This window comes from Lissotriton helveticus, chromosome 4_1 (assembly GCF_964261635.1).
Source record: "Lissotriton helveticus chromosome 4_1, aLisHel1.1, whole genome shotgun sequence".
Lineage (NCBI taxonomy): Eukaryota > Metazoa > Chordata > Amphibia > Caudata > Salamandridae > Lissotriton > Lissotriton helveticus.
In genome coordinates this window covers 194,897,292-194,917,867 of record NC_136063.1, presented here as the reverse complement: position 1 = coordinate 194,917,867, position 20,576 = coordinate 194,897,292, and positions in this window count along the sequence as shown.

Below are 20,576 nucleotides of genomic sequence, written 5' to 3'. Positions count from 1 at the left end.
ATTCCCCTTGTGTGCGGGGCATTCCATTGAGTGGGTGGAGTCGTGACGAGCTCAGCTTGTCATGAGCACAGCTCCACTGTGCAGCGTGATGGGCTGAGCTCGTCACGAGCACCGCCGCGCGGGCCCCCTTCCCCTTGCACCACGGGGGAATCAGCCCCGCGGGGAAGGGGTTAAGGTATCAGGCACAGCTATGATATACGTGAAATGACACTAAACACCTTGAGTTACCCACTTCTTTAAGAAGATTAATGCTATATAGCAGAACTCTACTATGTCTGAAAAAGAAATGCTTGGCATCAGGGAGTCTTATGAGGAAATAGCACCAGTTACTTGTAAACAGCTTACGCCCTGAGCTATCAACTTATAAGGTAGATGGCTTTCACGTTAGAACACAAAAAACAGACTACCTGGAGCTTCACGAATCATCCGACCAACGCCCAATGTGTACGTTTTAATACACAAACCTTTCTAGATGAAGCAGGAGACCACATCACTTTGAAACATGTAATCACATGGATTTCAGAAGACATCAATCGAACACAGAAACAGGATTTGCAAATATACCATCAATCATTACTACTTCCCGCTAAGACCAACCAGTGGCAACAGTGACACTGTCACACACTTGTATCTCATCTAGGAAAGGATAGATGATAAAACCTAATTTACTTGGCCCACACTATGTAGAAATGTAAAGATATTTCTCCAAGAATGTGCTCTGCGTTCTGAGAGGAAGAGAAATCGTTCCATCTTGGGAGTGAACCAGTTCCTAAAACTTTATCTGCAATTTTATATACTCAGTACCCTTGGGTGCTAAGTCAATTTTCTTTGACTAGCTGAGTTTTCGCAGAATAATGCAAAGCATGCTTCACCGACATGTCTTCATTCTTTGCAATCTATGTGTCCCATCCTAATACTCTTCAAATGTGTGCTCTTTCGGGAGTGCCAGCTACTCATAAAAAAGTACACGTGTAGTTCCAGTTCAAGGAAGTGGTGCGGCATTACCTGATTGCTATTAAATATAGCTACACAATGTACATGCTTATTTGATGGTCTACCCACTTTACCACGCCTCCTTAATGTGCTATATAATATCGTTTTAAAAAGAAAGAAGTCCTTAATATCATTTGGAAAAATATAGTTGTTTAAAATATCGAATTTTCAATTAGTGTTATGTATTTGACTACATATTTTAAATGTATGTGATGTATTTTTTTGTATAAGTACTGTTTATGTTTTTAAATATATGTGTTACATTTTTAGTAGTTATTGAATATTATTTTAATTACATTTCGTGTTTTTAGTTTTGTAGCGAGTTGTGGGTTTATAGGGGAATAGGGTGGGAAGTCATTTAATTATAATAAATTAATGATTATTTGTAATTTATTAATATATTTTTTATTTTTATACTGTAGGAAGGAATTTATTTTTTATTAATTATTACTTGGTTGTTAATTAATATGAATTAATTGGTAATTAATTATGGTAAGTGTGTAATTATTTTTAGGTGCGGGTTGTGGGGTTTATAGGGGTAAAGGGTGGGAAGTAATGTATGATTAATTAATTAATAATTAGATGTTAATTAACATTAATTAATTAATTGAAATTTAGGTATGGAAATTGCGTAATTAATTTTAGGTGTAGGTTGCTGGATTTATAGGGCTAAGGGTTGGGAAGTAATTTATGTTTAATTAATTAATAATTAGTTGATCACTAATATTAATTAATTAATTGATAATTAATTAGGGTAATTGATTATTTTGTGTGTGTTGGTTTTGATTTTATAGGGGTAAAGGGTGGGGAGTAAACCAATTGTAGTTACTTTATAATTAGTTGTTAAATATTATTAGTTTTTTATTGAAAATTTTTAATTGTGTAATTAATTTTTTACAGTTTAATTTTAGTTTTGGGTTGTGGCGTTAAAGGGTAAAAGAGGGCGCAGTTAATTAATTTTTTATTTTTATTTGTGTTATTTTGTTTTTTAATTAATGATTATTGATCATTAATTATTTTAATTATGGAAGTACATGTTTTTTAATTTAGATATGAGTTGTGAATTGTGTGGTGTTGTAGGGTAGGCAATAAATAAACTAAACATATGTGATAATTAGTGTTGTTGTTACACCAAGGTACCAACAAAGGTGCGGGTCTGGATTGGTTTACAGCCAAAGAGAATGCAGTGGCCGTGGGGTGCACAGATCAGAAGGGCGACTTTACAAAAATATTGCAGACACTTTTTGGTGATATGAGGAGAAAAAAAATAGCAATAGTAATAATGTTGTTGTTTCTTAATAATTTCTAACAAAATATTTATTTGTTTGAAAAACATTTTTTATTGTATTTAATATAATATTTGTAGGTATTGGTCATATGTTTCTTTTTAATTTATTTTCATCAGGTAGGGCATATTTATACAATAAACATACAATGAAGGTTTTTGAGGTTTATACATGAAGAAGAAAAAGATAAACAGAGATACAGATAAACAAAAGAAAAAAAAGGAGCCTCTCAAGTTTATAACAAATACGGAGAGGTTTAAGTGAGACCCATCGTATTTCATATAAAACAAATACTAACTACATTAATTCATCCAGAGGCAACGGTCTCCATAGCACCTCTAACTTGGCTAACGAGCGGATACCCCTTGCCTTTGCCAGGGCTGCCTCTAAACCATAAGTATCTCTAATGATCGCCAACCAATCCTCTGCCACAGGTGGTGTAGCAGAGACCCATACCCTGGCAATAGCTAACCTAGCAGCAGCCATCAAAATCGGAAAAAGGCGCGCTACTGCTGGAGTATCATCCTTGTACCTCAACATAATTTCAAGATCCTTAAATGGATAGTCCAATCTTAATTTAGAATTAAGTATTTGTTCAATTTTCTTCCAATACCCCCTCAATTCTGGGCATTCAATAAACATTTGTTTCAGATTAGCAGCATATAGTTCACATTTAGGGGAATTTATCTTATCCCCCATCTTATTTCCCTGGACCCATTTAGCTATTCTAGCCGGGGTGTTTGACTCCAGCGTTCTGCTAGTTTCTCACTACCATCTGGTCTAAAACTATGTAAATGAGCGCACATTGACCCAATCAGAGATTTAAATTTCCACCCATATATACAATTCCAGACAATTGAATGTATTATTTCTTTTGCCTCCACATTGGATGCCAGATAATCTCTGATCTGCAGATATTTGAAGAAAAAATGAGCCTGAAGTTTATAAGCTAAGCGTACATTTTCAAATGATTTAATTCCACCATCATTATACAGATTGGCCAAACAATTTACTCCATAATTCACTCAAGATTTACCTGCTTGATCCTGAAACACCTCAGGAAAAATGGGATTGCCCCACAATGGATAGTTTTTAGGAAATGTCGGTAAATTGCACCTAGCAGACATTGCTTGCCAAATATATACAGTATCTTTAACGGTCTTGAACTTCACTCTTTAAAAATATTTTGGATCTCTGATTCCATATAGGAACTTATCCCTCTGGTTCCCTAAAATAAACCCAAACACTGAATCTGTCTGATCTAAACCAAGCAGGCTACAAAACCGACCTGTAAAAGAAGCCCAAAAATAAACTATAAAATGTGGGAAACCAAGTCTGCCTTGATCAAATGTAGCTTCGAGCAGCTCGATCGCCCTCCTCGGTGTTTTATATCCCCAGATAAAGCTGCTAAAAATCCCTTTAAGTTTAAAAAAATATATATTAGGGACTTTCAAAGGAATAGACTGAAACAAAAATAAAAATGTAGAAAACATTTTAATTTTGATCAGGTTGCACCTGCCTAGCAGGCCTGTAGGGAGCCTATGCCAATTTTTTAACAATTTAGTAGTTTCTTTTAAAAGGGGTGCGTAATTTAAATCAATAATCTGGTTGATTTTAGCCGTTATCCTTACCCCGAGATAGGTCCCAGTAGTACAAGATCCGATAGTAAAATTCTGAATCCCAACCGTAGTAAGCACCTGAGTTTTGTCAACATTCAGTTTGTAGCCTGCAACATTTGCCGAATTTCTCTGCTTCTTCCCTAATACTTATCACGGCCACCCCTGGATTGATTGCGTAGACCGCGATATCGTCAGCATAAACTGTAATCTTAAATTTAGAAATATCTGCTTCCAATGGCTTAATTTGTGTACATTTTTGTAGTGTACGTAAAAATTGCTCTATATACAGAGCAAAAAGTAATGGGGACAGGGAGCAACCCTGCCTAGTCCCACAAAAGTCTTGAATTGGGAGGGATCTAATTCCCCCATACGACAACTTGGCCTGTGGATTACAGTATAGAGCCTATACCCAGGACCGAAACTGAAATCCAAGGCCAATCTTGTCCAATACGGCCCATAAGAAATCCCACCTGACCCGATCGAAGGCCTTTTCGGCATTTAAAAGTATCATGCCGAAATCATTCCCTTTTATATCTGCAAAATCAAATGCTCCAATGGCCATATTGACATGGTCAGTAGTGGCCCTCACCATAATAAACCCATGCTGTTGATCTGAGACTAGCCGCGGCATAAGTGGAGCTAGGCGAGTCACCAAGACTTTTGAAAAAACCTTGGCGTCCGTATTAATAAGGGAGATGGGCCGATATGATCCACCTTCTGTTGACGGTTTGCCCTTTTTAAGAAAAATACAATTTGTGTCGTATTCCACGACTCCGGTACCTGCCCGCTAATTGCCACAGATTGTATCACTCTACACAAAGGCAAAAAGCAATAGCCTTTTAACTGATTTATAAAATTCTAATGGCAGTGAATTATCTCCAGCCGCCTTCCCCGTTGGTAATGTTGATAACGCCAATTCCACTTCTTCTACAGAGACTGTCTCTTCTAACATAGCCGCTTCATCAACAGCTGCTACTGGGATACAGCGATCCTCAATATAACCTAGTATTTCTTCTCGGTTCTATGTCCATGTAAGTTAGTAGAGTTTTTTATAAAACAGAAGAAATTGATCTAAAATAGCAGAAGATTTGGTATGCAGATGCCCATCTGCGACTGCGCCCCTTATACCACGTATCCTAGTTTTAGCCTTCGCCTCTGCAGTCTGATAGGCAGGTACCTACCCTATATGTTACCCATATTCATATCTTTCTAAACAATGTTTACAATAGCTAGCTGCCATTTTATCCCTAAAGCTCTTCTTCACTAGTATTCTAACATCAATTAATGATAAAAGCAAAGTGTCTTGAGTAATCTGATCTTTATTTACTGCCTCCACTTGCTGCATCTCAAGATTACTTAGGGTATGCACCAGAGAATCCATTTCATTTTTACGCTTCTAGTTCTGTGCATAAATATCTTTTTGTGTAATGCCACGAACAAACGCTTTCATTCTATCCCACACGATTACTGGTGATGCTGTCCCTGTATTTACTCTAAAGAATTCTTCCAATTCCCGAGCCATGTTATCTAAATAATCAACAGATATCTTGGGAAAGAGAATAGCCTATCCTCCCTCTTTTCTGCATTGACCCTGAATATTAAAATAATGGGGTTGTGGTCTGATGTAACGAGGGGAGATATTTCCATATCTGATGTTCTGATTAGACTATCTGACACCCAAACCATGTCTATCCTGGAGTAAGACTTGTGAGGGGCCAAAAAATATGCGTAGCCCGGTATTGTCAGATATTTGTTTCTACATACATCTTTAACAGAATGAAGCCTTGCCATTTGAAGTATAGCGGCTTGCGTCTTACGCATTCTTTGAGCACGGCCTTTTCCAGAAGAATCTAAGCCATAATCTATTAAGCTATTAAAATCCCTCATAATCAATCTTTCACCCTCCCAGTTCAGCAATTCTAAGCTGAGATATTCAAAAATAGCAGGGTCATCCATGTTAGGACCAGCAGGGTCATCCATGCAGGGTCATCCATGTTAGGACCAGTGGCCCGGTGGCAGTGGGCTGATTGGTCGGTTGCTTGGCGAGCTGCTGCTTCTCCCACCTCCCGCCCCGCTGATTGCGAGCGGAGGCGATTTCCTGGCATAAATTGTATTTTAAATTGTTTTTAACCTCCTTTCAAATTGTGCAGGCATCTAAATACTTTTGGGCATTTAGGGGTGAGCTGTCGGCTGGGTTGACCGGGTCCTTTGCGGGCTCCCAGTGGCAGCGGGCGCCATCTTGGCTTGGGCATTCGTTTTCCACCTCAGCCCTGCCCCTCCCCCGCCGCTCCGCCCCTACTTAGCAGCGCGTTTCCCCGCTCCCCTCGTGTCTGACCAGTGGCCCGGTGGCAGTGGGCTGATTGGTCGGTTGCTTGGCGAGCTGCTGCTTCTCCCACCTCCCGCCCCGCTGATTGCGACCGGAGGCGATTTCCTGGCATAAATTGTATTTTAAATTGTTTTTAACCTCCTTTCAAATTGTGCAGGCATCTAAATACTTTTGGGCATTTAGGGGTGAGCTGTCGGCTGGGTTGACCGGGTCCTTTGCGGGCTCCCAGTGGCAGCGGGCGCCATCTTGGCTTGGGCATTCGTTTTCCACCTCAGCCCTGCCCCTCCCCCGCCGCTCCGCCCCTACTTATACGGATAGCATGAGGCAGCGCAGCGGACGAGCGCAGCGGGCGCGACGGATGCGCGCCGGAGTTGCGCCTGAGTTAAGCCTGTCTGCGCCCGTCCGCGGCCGGCCGGGGCTAGGGGCACGGGACGCTGCTGGTTATACCACCTATACCCCGTCTCAGCTTTGCCTCTTATGGTCCCCCGGCTGTATAAATTCCGCCACGACTATTGCCCTACAACATCTTGGCCTATATTGTTCCCCTCCATCCCACCTCCCTAGTTTTGCACTATTTTCTGTTCCATCTGCTTCCATACCCACCCCTGCCCCCCCTTCACTCCCTGCCCCTCCTGCTCAACAGCCTTCTACCTCGGCTACTCTTCTAAACACCAGGTCCGCCGTAAATCATCAATACGAGCTATTTGACTATCTTGACACCAATGAACCAGACCTCCTGTTTTTAACTGAGACCTGGTTCAAGACTGACTCCCTCCCCAATGTGCTTGCCGCCCTGCCATCTACCTACTCCGCCATTCGTGCGGATCGCTCTGACGGCAAACGGGGAGGTGGAGTGGCGCTAATAGCCCGCACGGACATCACGTTCCATATCCTCCCCTCCCCTACCATCACCGATGTTGACCTTCTTGTAGCTCGTTCCACTTCCCAGCAAGTCCCTTTTACTTTTGTCCTCATCTACCGCCCCCCCCAGCCCACTCCCTCGTTCCTTCCTGAGATCCAGACCTTGCTGGCCACTCTGGCAGTAAATTACTCCTCTGTACTTGTACTGGGGGATCTTAATTTCTGGCCCCACGACCCGGCCGAAAGCCCCCAGTCCAAGGAATTCACAATTTGAATTTTGTACCGCTTATTCACAGTCCTACCCACCAACATGGCCACACGCTGGACCAAATTTGGACACTAAATATCCCATCCACCCCGCCCATCATCTTTCCCTGCCCTTGGTCAGATCACTTTACCATCACGTTCTCCCTTGCCCTATCACTCCCGGTCAAACCCCCCCTTCCTAAAAATACCTGGGTTCGGAAATGGGGTAAGGTCAGTATGCCCTCCCTTTGCTCGGCCCTGGCCACGACTTGCCCGGACCTTACTGGCCTGACAGCCGGCCCTCAACTGGCCGCAATTAACAACTGGCTCACGAGGGCAGGAGACAAATTCGCCCCCTTCAGGCGCCTTTCAGTAAAACGGGTCCATGCAGCCAACCGTTGGTTCACCCCCGATCTGAAAGAGAAAAAACTTGCTGCTAGAAGGGCTGAAAGAGCCTGGCGTAGAACTTACGATCCCGCCTTAAAAACCATCTATTTGGCCACTCTGCATACCTACAAAAAGACCATCCTGGAAGCTAAGGCTGAATATTACACCCACAGGATATTGGTTGCGGAGTCACAATCGAAAGAAATTTTCTCCACTGTTCACGAGCTTGCCTCCTCCACCAGAGCCACATCTACCATTCCCCCCCGTCTCAACTCCTCTGTGACTCGCTTAACGAGTTTTTTATAGATAAAGTCGAAAAAATTAAACAGAACATTCCCCAACCCTCCCCCACTTTCATGGACCCTTCCCCCCCCCTCCTCTGTCAAATTGACCAACTTCCCACTCCTTACCATTGATACCCTCGGTCCCCTGCTTCAACGGGTCAAATCAGGCTCGCCTCAGGACTTTGCCCCTGCCAACATACTCAGGGAAATCTATTCAGTCTGCCTCACCCCCCCCCGACCCTCCTCAATGACTCCCTTATTCATGGCCACGTTCCCATCTCACATAAATCAGCGGTTGTCATCCCAATTTTGAAAAAGTTGGACGCTGATCCCTCCTCTGCTTCCAATTACCGCCCTATTTCACTCCTCCCCTACCTTGCTAAGGTACTCGAAACCCACATCACTTCCACGCTGAGCACACATATTGAGGCAAATCATTGCCTCTCCCCCTGTCAAGCTGGTTTCCGCCCCCTGCACTCTACCGAAAAGGTGGTCATTTCAGTTATGGACAAGCTGCGTGACGGAATCGACATCAACCGTCCGCAAGCCCTGATTCTCCTTGACCTATCCGCCGCTTTTGACACGGTGAACCACACCATTCTTCTTAACCGTGTCAGGGTGGCGGGGGTTGAGGGCCTAGCCTTTTGTTGGCTACAGTCCTTTCTGGCTGGGAGAACACAGAGAGTCCATCTGGCTGATTTTGCAGCAGCCACCCGTAAGGTAGAGTGCGGGGTTCCCCAGGGTTCATCACTCTCCCCTCTTCTGTTTAACCTTTATATTTTTCCCCTCATTTTTATGTTACAGCAACTGGAGGTCACCGTATTTAATTATGCGGATGATCTCCAGTTAATCTTTAATCTGTCCCATTCACCTTCATCCGCTCTGAATGTTCAAACCATCATGACCCTCATTCAAGATTGGATGAACTGCAGCCACCTCAAACTCAATCCGGACAAGACCGAACTGGTCCTGACCGGAGGTGGCTGCAGTCCCTGGTCTCCCTCCTTTTGGCCCCCCTCCCTTGGTGTCCCTCCACTCCCGGTTCCCAAAGTGAAGACTTTGGGTATCTTTCTAAATCCCCAGCTTTCGGTTCTCCCACAAGTTAATTTTGTGGTCTCTTCATCTTTCTTTTCCCTCAGAGTGATTAGGAAGGTTTCCCGTTTCTTTTCCCCCCTGCACTAAAAATCATCATGATGGCCATGGTGTTATCTCGTATAGACTATGGCAACATAGTCTATAACGGAGCCCCTGCATACATGATCCACCGTTTACAACTGGTGCAGAACCAGGCGGCCCGTCTGATCCACGGCCTTCCCAGATATCATCGGGTCACCCCTTTACTCAAGACCCTGCACTGGCTTCCTATAAGAGAGCGTGCCCTGTTTAAGCTCGGCTGTCTTACCTATCAAGCCAGAGCGGGCACTGCTCCTAAATTCATCTGCTCTCTTATTAAACCATACTGTCCAGGCAGAGAACTCCGCTCGACCCATTTGGCCCTTCTTACCATCCCCCGCTTTAAAAAGCAGAGGGCGGGCGGAGTGAGATTTGCTGTCCTGGCCCCAACGTTCTGGAATTCCCTCCCAATTGCTTTACGCACTTCCCTCTCGTATCCCCTTTTCCGTAAAAATCTTAAAACCTTTTTGTTCGCCCAAGCCTATCCTTAAACCCTTTTGCTGCCACCATTCACTGATCACCACTAGCGCCATGAAACCGTTGGGTATGCGAGCGCTGTACAAATGTTTTTAAATTCAAATATACTGCACAGACTACAAATTGTTTACTTCCCATCTCAAGCTGTGCAAGTGCCCAGCGACCACGTTGGTCACATTGAATTTTTAACACTCTACAATTGAACCTCTTGTCTTTTAAAATGGCTATTCCCTTTATAGATACTGATTGAGTAGTGCATGTGATAATTTCAGTACCCTAAATGTTTTAACATATTTCGGTCTTTGTTGGCCATATGTATTTCTGTTACAACAACTAACTGAGGCTGGTGCATTCGCAACTCCTCGCGGACTAACTTTCTTTTAATTGTGCTATTGAGGCCAGCCACATTCCAGACCATACATTTAACCTGGTTCATGATAACATTTTCTGACTTTTAACTGGGTCCCCTTTACCACCTCCAATATACTAATCCTTAGTACATTGCCTTTGAAAAAAAAGCTAGAAACCTGCCATTTACCCTAAACCAACAATACCCTAGTGATTAATTTTTTTCCGCCTTTTCCCCCCCTTCCTCTCCCATCCCATCCCACCCGAACCCTCCCTCCACCCTGTCCCATGGAAGAGGAATCCCCCCTTTATCCAGCTGCCGCTAACTGGGCAGCCCTGCGGAGCTTCAGCCATGATAAAATATAAACAACAATTTTTTCTTTGAGATAGTGCTTAAATTAGCCTGGGATTGACCTTATTATAACTATATCAGACAAAAGAGAGAGAGAAAACAAGATATGTATGAATAAAAACAAAAAGAAAATAACTAACAAAACGTACACATCCCTTTAGGAGGTACGTGAACTAGTACCGAATACCCCCTGCAAGCTTAAACAAGATACCCAGACACTAGCAAAGTGAGCTTTAAGATAGTGCCCACGGCCAAGACTAATAATTTGTGACCCCCATTCTACTTTTACAATGCAGCCTCTATTTGCCACTTGGCCACTGCCTGCCCCGTTTCCTTTTCTCCAACAAAAAAGTAAGTATGACCGTCCTTAAGAACTTTTAGGCACGCAGGTTCTTGTAGAAAGGCCTGAGCCCCAAGGGCTTTTATCGGGTCTATAAATTGGCGCAGCTTCCAACGTCTGTCCATTGTAGCTTTGCCTAAATCAGATCTGACAAAAAAGTAACTGCTTCAACTTTTACCGGAGAATTAGGTCGAGCTTTCAATGCCACTGCCTGTCTCAACAAAAAATTTCCAAAATAAATCATAAATGGTTGTGGATATTGCCCCCCCCTTTGCTCCTTTAGGCTGATGGTAATCTGTGAACCCTCTGCAACTGAGAGACCAAGTCCCAATCGGAGAGTTCAGGGAAGGCCTTCTGAAATAGCTGAACCATGTAAGCCCTCGGATCCGCCCCTTCCGATCCTTCAGGGATACCAAAAAGTCTTAGATTTTGTCAGCGTTGGCGATTTTCCATGTCCTCCAATTTGATCTGTATCTCTGAGATCTGATCATCATGTTTCTTTGTAAGACCATTTGTAAGAACTGATAGTTCCTCCGTATCCGCAACCCTCTGTTGTAACTCTGAAATATCCTGGGTTAGTCCTCCAAGCTTACTCGCCATCTCCTGTAGGGACTGTTGTACTCTATTATTATTTTCATGGACCTGAGTATAGTGCTGTTGAGCTTCCTGCCTTTGCTCATTCAGTGACTGCAATATCAGACAAAGCGATGGTGTCATAGCTTCTTGAGTGCCAGTTGTTCCTGTTGCACCATCCCCCATTAAAGCCACCACCTGGGTGCCTTGAGTACCTTCCACAATACGAGCAGCTCCGAGGCCTGAATGTGTGGATCTCGCCCCATCCGGGAGCCCCATCTTGTTGCTATCTATCACCAAGGACAACGAATGAGCTTTTACTGGAATGCCCTCAGTAGGACTGTTGCCCGAGATTCGTGATGCCATACTCTTGACACCTCCCTTTGCTTGTACCTATTTGTGCAGAGGGTTATTATCCAGGATTGTCTTCCCTTGTAGTGTAATCACATTCTGGCCAGCAGGCGATTTCTTTTTATTTTTATTTTTGTTTTTTGCCTTCCCTCTCCCCTTTTTATCCATAGATGATTTGACGATGTCTATCTACAACGTAGAGAGCTCCGGTGGCTCCTCGATGTCATCAAATGAGTCTGTCTCCTCACCCTCCCCATCTCTCTCTTCACCTGCAATACCATCTATAGCATTGCAGACTCTTGCCCCCAGTTCTGCCACTTTTTTCAATTGGGCAGTCTCATCAGATCTGGGCATGTTAATTAAATTGGAGGGGCTCCTGACCGATACCCCAGTTTTATGCACTTACTGATTAGATAAAGCCCCCCACTCCCTGCTCCTACATTAGTGTCACTATTATCTGGACTTCCAGCAGCAGGTGGGGGCATATCCATAGTAGAATAAGTAATAGCATCTGTAATATCATCTGTGGCATCTGAGGCAGTAGCAGTAGCAGTAACAGTAGCAATAGTTGAAACAGAAACAGTGTCAACAGTATAATTGTCACAATGTTACCTTTTGAGATGGCTGCCAACAAAACTTTGGACATTTGATTGCTGGTTAATTTATCCCTCTCTGGGTTGCCTGCAAGTAACTCTGCTGCCTTCCCAGACTGCAGTAAGCGCGATAGCAGTCTTCTGACAGCCGCGCTGGGCTTCTCCGCATTAATTTTCTCTATCATGCTCCCACCATCCGAAGTGTTCGTCTCCCGCCACAACGTTCTTTCCTGCACGGGTTTTCCTCGGGCCGTTGTCAGCTGTGCCATCTCTCTGGTTTGCGGTAGTGGAGCCGCCGCTGGAACAACAGAGAAGACCAGATGCCGCTATTAAAACCAGTTATCCATGTACATGGAAGGCCATGGATATCGCGGGATGCGAAAGCGCTTATTTTTCAGTTTCTGTTACTCCGCATTTTGCTTTTTCTGGCTTGCTCATTTATCGGCCTCCGGGCCCTGACGCTGCTTTCAGGGCCGCTCTTCCCGATGTAGTGAGCTCTCTGGCCTTGAAAACTGCCAATTTCAACATAATTGGAGATCTCAACCTCCATTTTGATTCCCCCTGTCCCTCGGTGGCCAGTAGTACTTGTGCTGACCTGGAGGCTCTCCAACTCTTTCAATTAGTTCAACATAACACACATATTGGCGGTCATATCCTAGACCCTTTTTTCACCTCCCTTCCATCGGCCAAAGTCCTGCTCCCTAGACCTATGGCCTGGACTGACCACCACCTTATTGAATGTCATCTCTTACTTGAAGATCCTCTTGCTGCTGCCCCTATCCCAGTCATTCTCAGGCGCCCTTGGAAAAAATTGAAACTTAGCGATTTCCATCAGCTTTTGAGTGAGGTCCCTTTGGCCCCTTTTTCTGATGTGGAATCGGGCTACGATCTTTATTGCAACTGGCTCACTAATGCGTTGGACAAGCTTATTCCTGCTATCTTGACTAAGCAGCAGCGCTCTCACTCCAGTCCCTGGTATGACGACTCTCTTCGGCTTCTAAAAAAATCCTGTAAACAAGCCGAAAGAGTCTGGCGCAAGACATACGATCCGGTCAGGAAAGCTCTGTACCTCGCCACCATCAAGAAGTATCACAGAGCCATTTGTAGGGCCCGGGCCTCCTACTTTTCCCGTGAGTTCAGTGCTAGCACTAACCCTACTAAACTTATTTTTAAGGCACTGAAAGAGCTCACTACCTGTAGAACTTCTACCACTGAGATTTGTTCTTCCTCCCATTGCGAGGACTTAGCTGCCTTTTTTGTTAGTAAAGTGGAAGGTATTTATCGAGCTTTCCCCAGCTCCACAGGGTCTCGGCAGTGCAACATAGCCACTCCGAAAACTTCCATCACGCTATCCCATTTTCCGGAGCTTTCTAAGGAGGAGTTCAACAAACTTGTTATTCGAGTGAAGTCAGGCTCCCCTAAAGACCCTTTGCGGCCTTCTCAATCTAGAGAATCTTCCTCTTTTTGCCTTCCCCCGCTCTGTAAGCTTATTAATCTGTCCCTGTCTTCAGGTTCTGTTCCCTGTGCCTGGAAACAGGCGCAGGTAATCCCTATTCTAAAAAAACCTGCTCTAGACCCTAAAAAAGCGGAAAACTATCGTCCCATCTCTCTCCTCCCGTGGGCTGCTAAATTGACTGAGGCCCATGTTAATACCATCTTAGCTAACCATCTCCATTCTGCGAATATTTTAGATCCCTCGCAGAATGGCTTTAGGCCCGGTCACAGCACCGAGACTGCGCTCCTGTATATGGCTGAACATCTTCGCATGTTGGTGGATTCAGGTCACACGGCGGCACTGGTGCTCCTTGATCTAAGTGCCGCCTTTGACACTGTCTCCCATGACATTTTACTCCAACGTCTGGTTGAAGCCGGGGTGGATAATATGGCTCTTGAATGGTTCAGATCTTTTTTATCTGATCGCTCCTTCAGGGTCACCACCCCCCCTTTCGAATCCAAACCACATGCGATTGCCCAGGGAGTTCCTCAGGGATCGGCTCTTAGCCCCACTTTATTTAATCTTTATGTCCAACCGCTAGCTTCTGTCGCCATGCGTGGGAACCTTTCCATCGTATCCTACGCAGACGACACTCAGCTGGCGGTTGCTATTAGTGGGGCTTCCGATCTTGAGGCAGTCAAGTTCCGTGAGGGACTTATATCTGTGGCCCACTGGATGAATGACAATTTTCTGCAATTAAACGCCAAGAACACCGAGGTGCTTATTGTGGGGAAACAATCACATCTGTGGGGCGATAACTGGTGGCCGCACGAGCTCGGTCCTACTCCTACCCCTGTCACTGAAGTTAAACATCTTGGGGTATGGTTTGACTCCCAACTGAGTTTTTCCACCCATACTAAAAAGATTGCTGCAGCATGTTTTGGGATTTTGCGTCAACTTCGGTCCACTTTCAAATACTTCGACGCTCCCACTCGACAACTCATTGTGCAAGCCATGATCTTGTCTAAATTAGATTATGCTAGTTCTCTTTTTCTTGGAGTCAATCAGGCTGAACTCTCCCGTCTCCAACGCGTCCAGAACGCTGCCGCCAGGGCTCTGGTTGGCTTACCCAAATTCTGTTCAGCTAGGAAAACCATTCATAATCTCCACTGGCTCCCGGTGGCACAGAGAATAATGTTTAAATCATTGACTCTGACATTTAAAATCCTCAAATTGTCATCTCCTCAGATTCTGGAGCATCTTATCTCCCCCTACGTTCCAGCTCGCTCTCTGAGGTCCTCTGTTCTCCACCTGACCATAGTGCCTCGCTTTAAGAGATCCAGGATTGGCGGACGCTCTTTTCGAGTCCTTGCCGCCAAACTATGGAATTCCCTGCCTGTCCATATTCGTGCCATCGACGGGCTCCTTGCTTTTAGGAAGGCTGTCAAAACGTTTCTTTTCCCCTTAGCTCCTTAGTCTTGCTGTGTTGTGTTTTTTCTCTCACCTTTGTCCGGTTTTCTTTCGTTCTGTACTAGCGCCAGGACGCCCCTTTGCTGGGGCATCTGTGCGCTTAATAAATCCGGATAACATAACATAACATAACAGATCCGACCAGCCAACTTCCAGGGAAGCAATTGAGGCGCCAAGAACAAACGCCCAAGCTTGTTCGCGAGAAGCCGCCACATTCGTGCTCCCTCTCCTCTACTTCAGAAAGGGTGCAGCTTCAGGTGCCGATCCAAATATTTTCTTTTTCTTAGCTCCCTTAGCTCTGTAACAGCGCTACAACATGCATGCACCTCTAAGCTCAGTTTGGGTGCGAGAGACATTACTCGACTGGGCTCTATGGCGGCTTCAGTCTGCCATCTTGCTCCTCCTCCTCCAATTTGTCATATGTTTCTAACATTTAAGTATGTTTTTTTATTTTTAATATTAAATATATGTGTATTTACATTTTTAACATATTTATATATTTGTGCATTTATATGGTTTTTCAAATGTTTTAGTTGTTGATATTTTGTGTGTTTTTAATGTTGAACTGACTGGAGTGGAATACTAATGGTTACCCCTCTGCAATCCAATACTTTCCCTACAGTTGCACTGACTGGAGTGGGAATAGTAACATTTATCCCTTCACTATCCAACACCTTTCCTACTGTTGCACTCACTGGAGTGGGAATAGTAATTATTACCCTTCTGCTATTCAACAATGTCCCTACTGTTATACTCATTGGAGTGGGAATAGTAATTTTTACCCCTCTGCTATCCAACACTTTCCCTATTGTTGCACTCACTGGAGTGGTAATAGTCATTGTTACCCCTCTGCTATCCAACACTTTCCCTACTGTTGCACTGACTGGAGTGGGAATAGTAGATGTTATCACTCCATAATCCAACATTTTCCCTTCTGTTGCTCTCATTGGAGTGGGAACAGTAATTTTTACCTCTCTGCTATCCAACACTTTCCCTATTGTTGCACTCATTTGAGTGAGAATAGTCATTTTTACCCCTCCGCTATCCAACAGCTTCCCTACTGTTGCACTGATTGTAGTGGGAATAGTACATTTGAACCCTCCGCTATCCAACACTTTCTCTACTGTTGCACTGACTGCAGTGGGAATAGTAAATGATATCCCTCAACATCCAACACTTTCACTACTGTTGCACTCACTGGAGTGGGAATAGTCATTTTTACCACTCCACTATCCAGCACTTTCCCTACTATATATATATGTATATATATATATATATATATATATATATATATATATATATATATATATATATATTTATTTTTTGTTCGGTGATGACTTGTTTCAACAGGAGCAGGGGACGGCGATGGGCATCTGCTTCACCCCCAGTTACGCCAATTTACATCTCGGCTGGTGGGAGTAGCAGGTGCTCAGGGGGCCCCCCCTGGAACAGTGGTCGGAACATATCCTACAATGGGTCAAATTTATAGATGCCGTCTTCCTGCTGGAAGATGAGGAAGATGAGGTAGAACTATTCATAAATGATCTAAACCAGAATACTTTGAATTTGAAATTTGTGGGACATTCCAGTCGAGCTTCTATAGAGTTCCTGGATATTAGAATCACACAACATGAAGATAAGTTGGAAACCACTGTTTTTAGAAAGCCGACAGCTGGGAACACCATCCTGCATGCCCATAGCTCTCACCCCGCACCACTAATAAGGAGTATAACTTTTGGGGAATTTTATAGGGCTAAAAGGGCATGCAGTAATGTGGATGAGTATTCCAAAATTGAACAGGAAATGACTATCAGATTTATCCAAAGGGGTTATTCAGCTGGTGTCAACAATGGGGCAGCGAAAAAAGCAAGAGGCCTAGAGAGACAAAAAGTGTTATTTGATCCATCTAAAATCCAGATGAAGTAAACGAATAAGGGGGTGGATAGTCGGAGATTTGTAACAACCTTTAACACTGAGCATAAGGAAATCAGATCAATCCTAAACGGACACTGGTATTTGATAAGGGATGATCCGATTCTGGGCCCAAAAAAGAATAAACACCCAGACATAACCTTTAGAAAATCTAAATCATTGAAAGATCTGTTGGTAAGGAGTGAGTTCCAGGAAAGAAAGAAAGGGAGTACTACTTGGCTCCAACAAAAAATGGGTTTTAAAACGTGTCTTAAATGTAAGGCGTGTCAGCATGGGTTGAATCGCTTGCATTTTAAGACATTTTTTATTAAAACAATAGCGGTAAAAGGCTATCTAACTTGCAAGTCTAGTTTTGTGGTGTATCTGTTACAATGTCCGTGTATGAAAGTATATATATGTAGTACCACTTTACCCGTACATCAGAGAATATTACAGCACCGCAGAGCAATCGTTAACAAGGATAGAACATACCCGGTGGCTAGGCACTTTGAATCATTTCATGTAAGTAATCCCTCTAGCTTGCAGTATAGCTGTATAGCAGAAATCCCCCGAAAAAAGAAGGGGGGGATAGGGAAAGGGAACTTAGGAGACTCAAAACCTATTTTATTTTGGAATTTAATAGCAAAGAGCCCTGTGGATTAAATATTGATGACGATTTATATACGTGCCTAACCTAGAGGAAAGATGATATTGGAATTTATGTAAAAAATGCTGCACAAGAAAAAGAAGAATTTGTTTTTAAATGTTATTAAAGAAAGTTGACATGGGATGGAGCAAATACGTTATGAAGCTAAGAGGAAGGTTTAAAAGTGATGATATGAAACAGTACATTATGAAACCGCAAATTAATCTTTTTATATTTGGATTTTTAAAAATGAGGGGTATTAATATTTATTTATATTTGTTTATTTTTTGATGATGATATATTTATTGAAAATTTTGTTAAGGGAGAGAGAAAAAATATGAAGACTTTTTCTCTAAATTCCCCCCTCCCCTTCTCTTTCTCGCTCTTTTTTTTAAGTATATGATTATATTCTGGGTTTTTAACGGGAATAATATACTTTAATGCATTAGTATTTTAAGATATAGGAGAAAAAATGTTGAATATGAGATTGAGTACTGTGAAAAAATAAGCACTTGCACTTTCTAAGAGTTGTTGAAGCAAACAAAAAAAAGGCAATCTGAGATACTATGCACTGAATAAGCACTTGCACTTTTTTACTGTTGAGAACAGTGAGTTTTATTGGCATGTCGAGTACTAGCGATGAGTAAATATAAGGAAAGGAGCTGTAGGGAAAGCACTAGCACTTTATGAACTTGAGTACTGAATGTTTGAGGAAAGGGAGGTGAAGAAAGCACTTGCACTTTGTATAATTGGGAAACAGCACTAATGAGGCACTGGCCCTTCCGTCAATAAATGATCCAACATGCTTTTATGTTACGAGGCTTGCATTTAAGGAAATGTGATAAAATGCAGAGAATTAATTTTCTTGCAATAATTAATTCCAGTTACCATAGCTGTGATGAATATCTCCATCTTCAAAAGTACTTTAAAACATTGTAAAGTGTTTGAATGCTACTACATGTTTCAGTTTGAACTGTTATCTTTCTTTGAACAAAATGTTCTAAGATGGCCGCTATGTTTTGCACAGCACTTTGTTTACACGTAGTCTGTCACCCATGTCTACTTCTTAATACCTATTTTAATCGAAACAGATGATTCATCTGCATCGTGAACAAGGCAGCGAGAAGCTGTTGAAACGCGTTGATGTATCATCACTGCAATAAATAATTGAGTGACTAAATCTTTGGAGTGCCGGCAGATTTCTGCAAAAAAACGCGGCAATCATATTTTCGGAGATATATATATATATATATATATATATATATATATATATATATGTATATATATATATATATATATATATATTCACTGAAAAAACCATAGGTTATAGACCATATATAGTTAGGAATTAGCATTTACAAAACCTTGAAAATTCACTGAAAAAACCATAGGTTATAGACCATATATAGTTAGGAATTAGCATTTACAAAACCTTATTTTACTCACACAAAACCATTGAAATTCCATATATAGTTAGTTGCACTAACTATATATCGCGCACCCGCAATCCACTGCTGATGATGTCACATATTACATCATTCATGACAAGGTCAGTGACATCACTTGTTATTTTTATACTTTCAATCTGTGAAAGAAAGAACAAAAATTTGAAAAATATTAAAACATGTATTTAAAAATTAGAAAAGACAAGGGAAAAGAATGAAGGACAAACAGTTTTTCAACAACTTTGACACTTACAGAAGCCTCTGCTTCTCCATGCCCCCTACACAGTCCTAAATATATACATTTTAAACTAACAGTATCTTGTTGCAGATGAAGTGAGGCCTATCTTGCAACATGGTGCATCTTTTGCATCACTGCTGCATCACAAAAGTGACGCAACAGCGGCACAAAAGAGGCGCACGGCCATCATAAATCTGCCCCTAACATTTTAAATGATTGATTCAGGATGACGATAAGGTGTGGCCTATCCAGAGGTTTGTTTGAGTTGAGGCCTACTCAGGGTTGCAGATGAAATTTAGACTTGTTGAAGAGTACAGAGGAGATAATACATGTGCATGCCTACCAATGAAGTGAGTCATGTCCACTGCACTCTTTAACAAAGGCCAGACCTCCTCTGTCTCCCTGGACAGGCCTAAACCTGATCTGCACAATGTGATTCGTAATGTTAGGAAACACAGGTGATGTAATTGAAAAACGTGCAATTTCTTTTGCTCATTTCACAATCACATCACTTGTGTTTCCTTTGCTTAGGTATCTCATTGTGCAGATGTAGTCCAGCATATGAAAGAGTACGCAGAAGTTCAGCACTGCATGCAACAACTTTGACACTTACTGAAGCCTCAGCTTCTCCATGCCCCCTACACAGTCCTAATTATATACATTTTAAACTGACGGTATCTTGTTGGAGATGAAGTGAGGCCTATCTTGCAACATGGTGCATCTTTTGCACTGCTGCTGCGTCACAAAAGTGACGGAACAGTGGCGCAAAAGAGGCGCACGGCCATCATAAATCTGCCCTTAACATTTTAAATGATTGTTTCTAGATGCTGATAAGGTGTAGCCTATCCACAGATTTGTTTCAGGTGAGTCCTACTCAGGGTTGCAGATGAAATTTAGGCTTGTTGAAGAGTACAGAGGAGATAATACATGTGCAGGCCTACCAACAAAGTGAGTCATGTCCACTGCACTCTTGAACAAACGTCAGACCTCCTCTGTCTCCTGGAACAGGCCTAAACCTCATCTACACAATGTGATGCGTAATGTTAGGAAACACAGGTAATGTAATTGAAAAACGTGCAATTTCTTTTGCTCATTCCACAATTACATCACCTGTGTTTCCTTTGCTTAGGTATCTCATTGTGCAGATGTAGTCTATCATATGAAAGACTACGCAGAAGGTGAGCACTGTATGCAACAACTTTGACACTTACAGAAGCCTCAG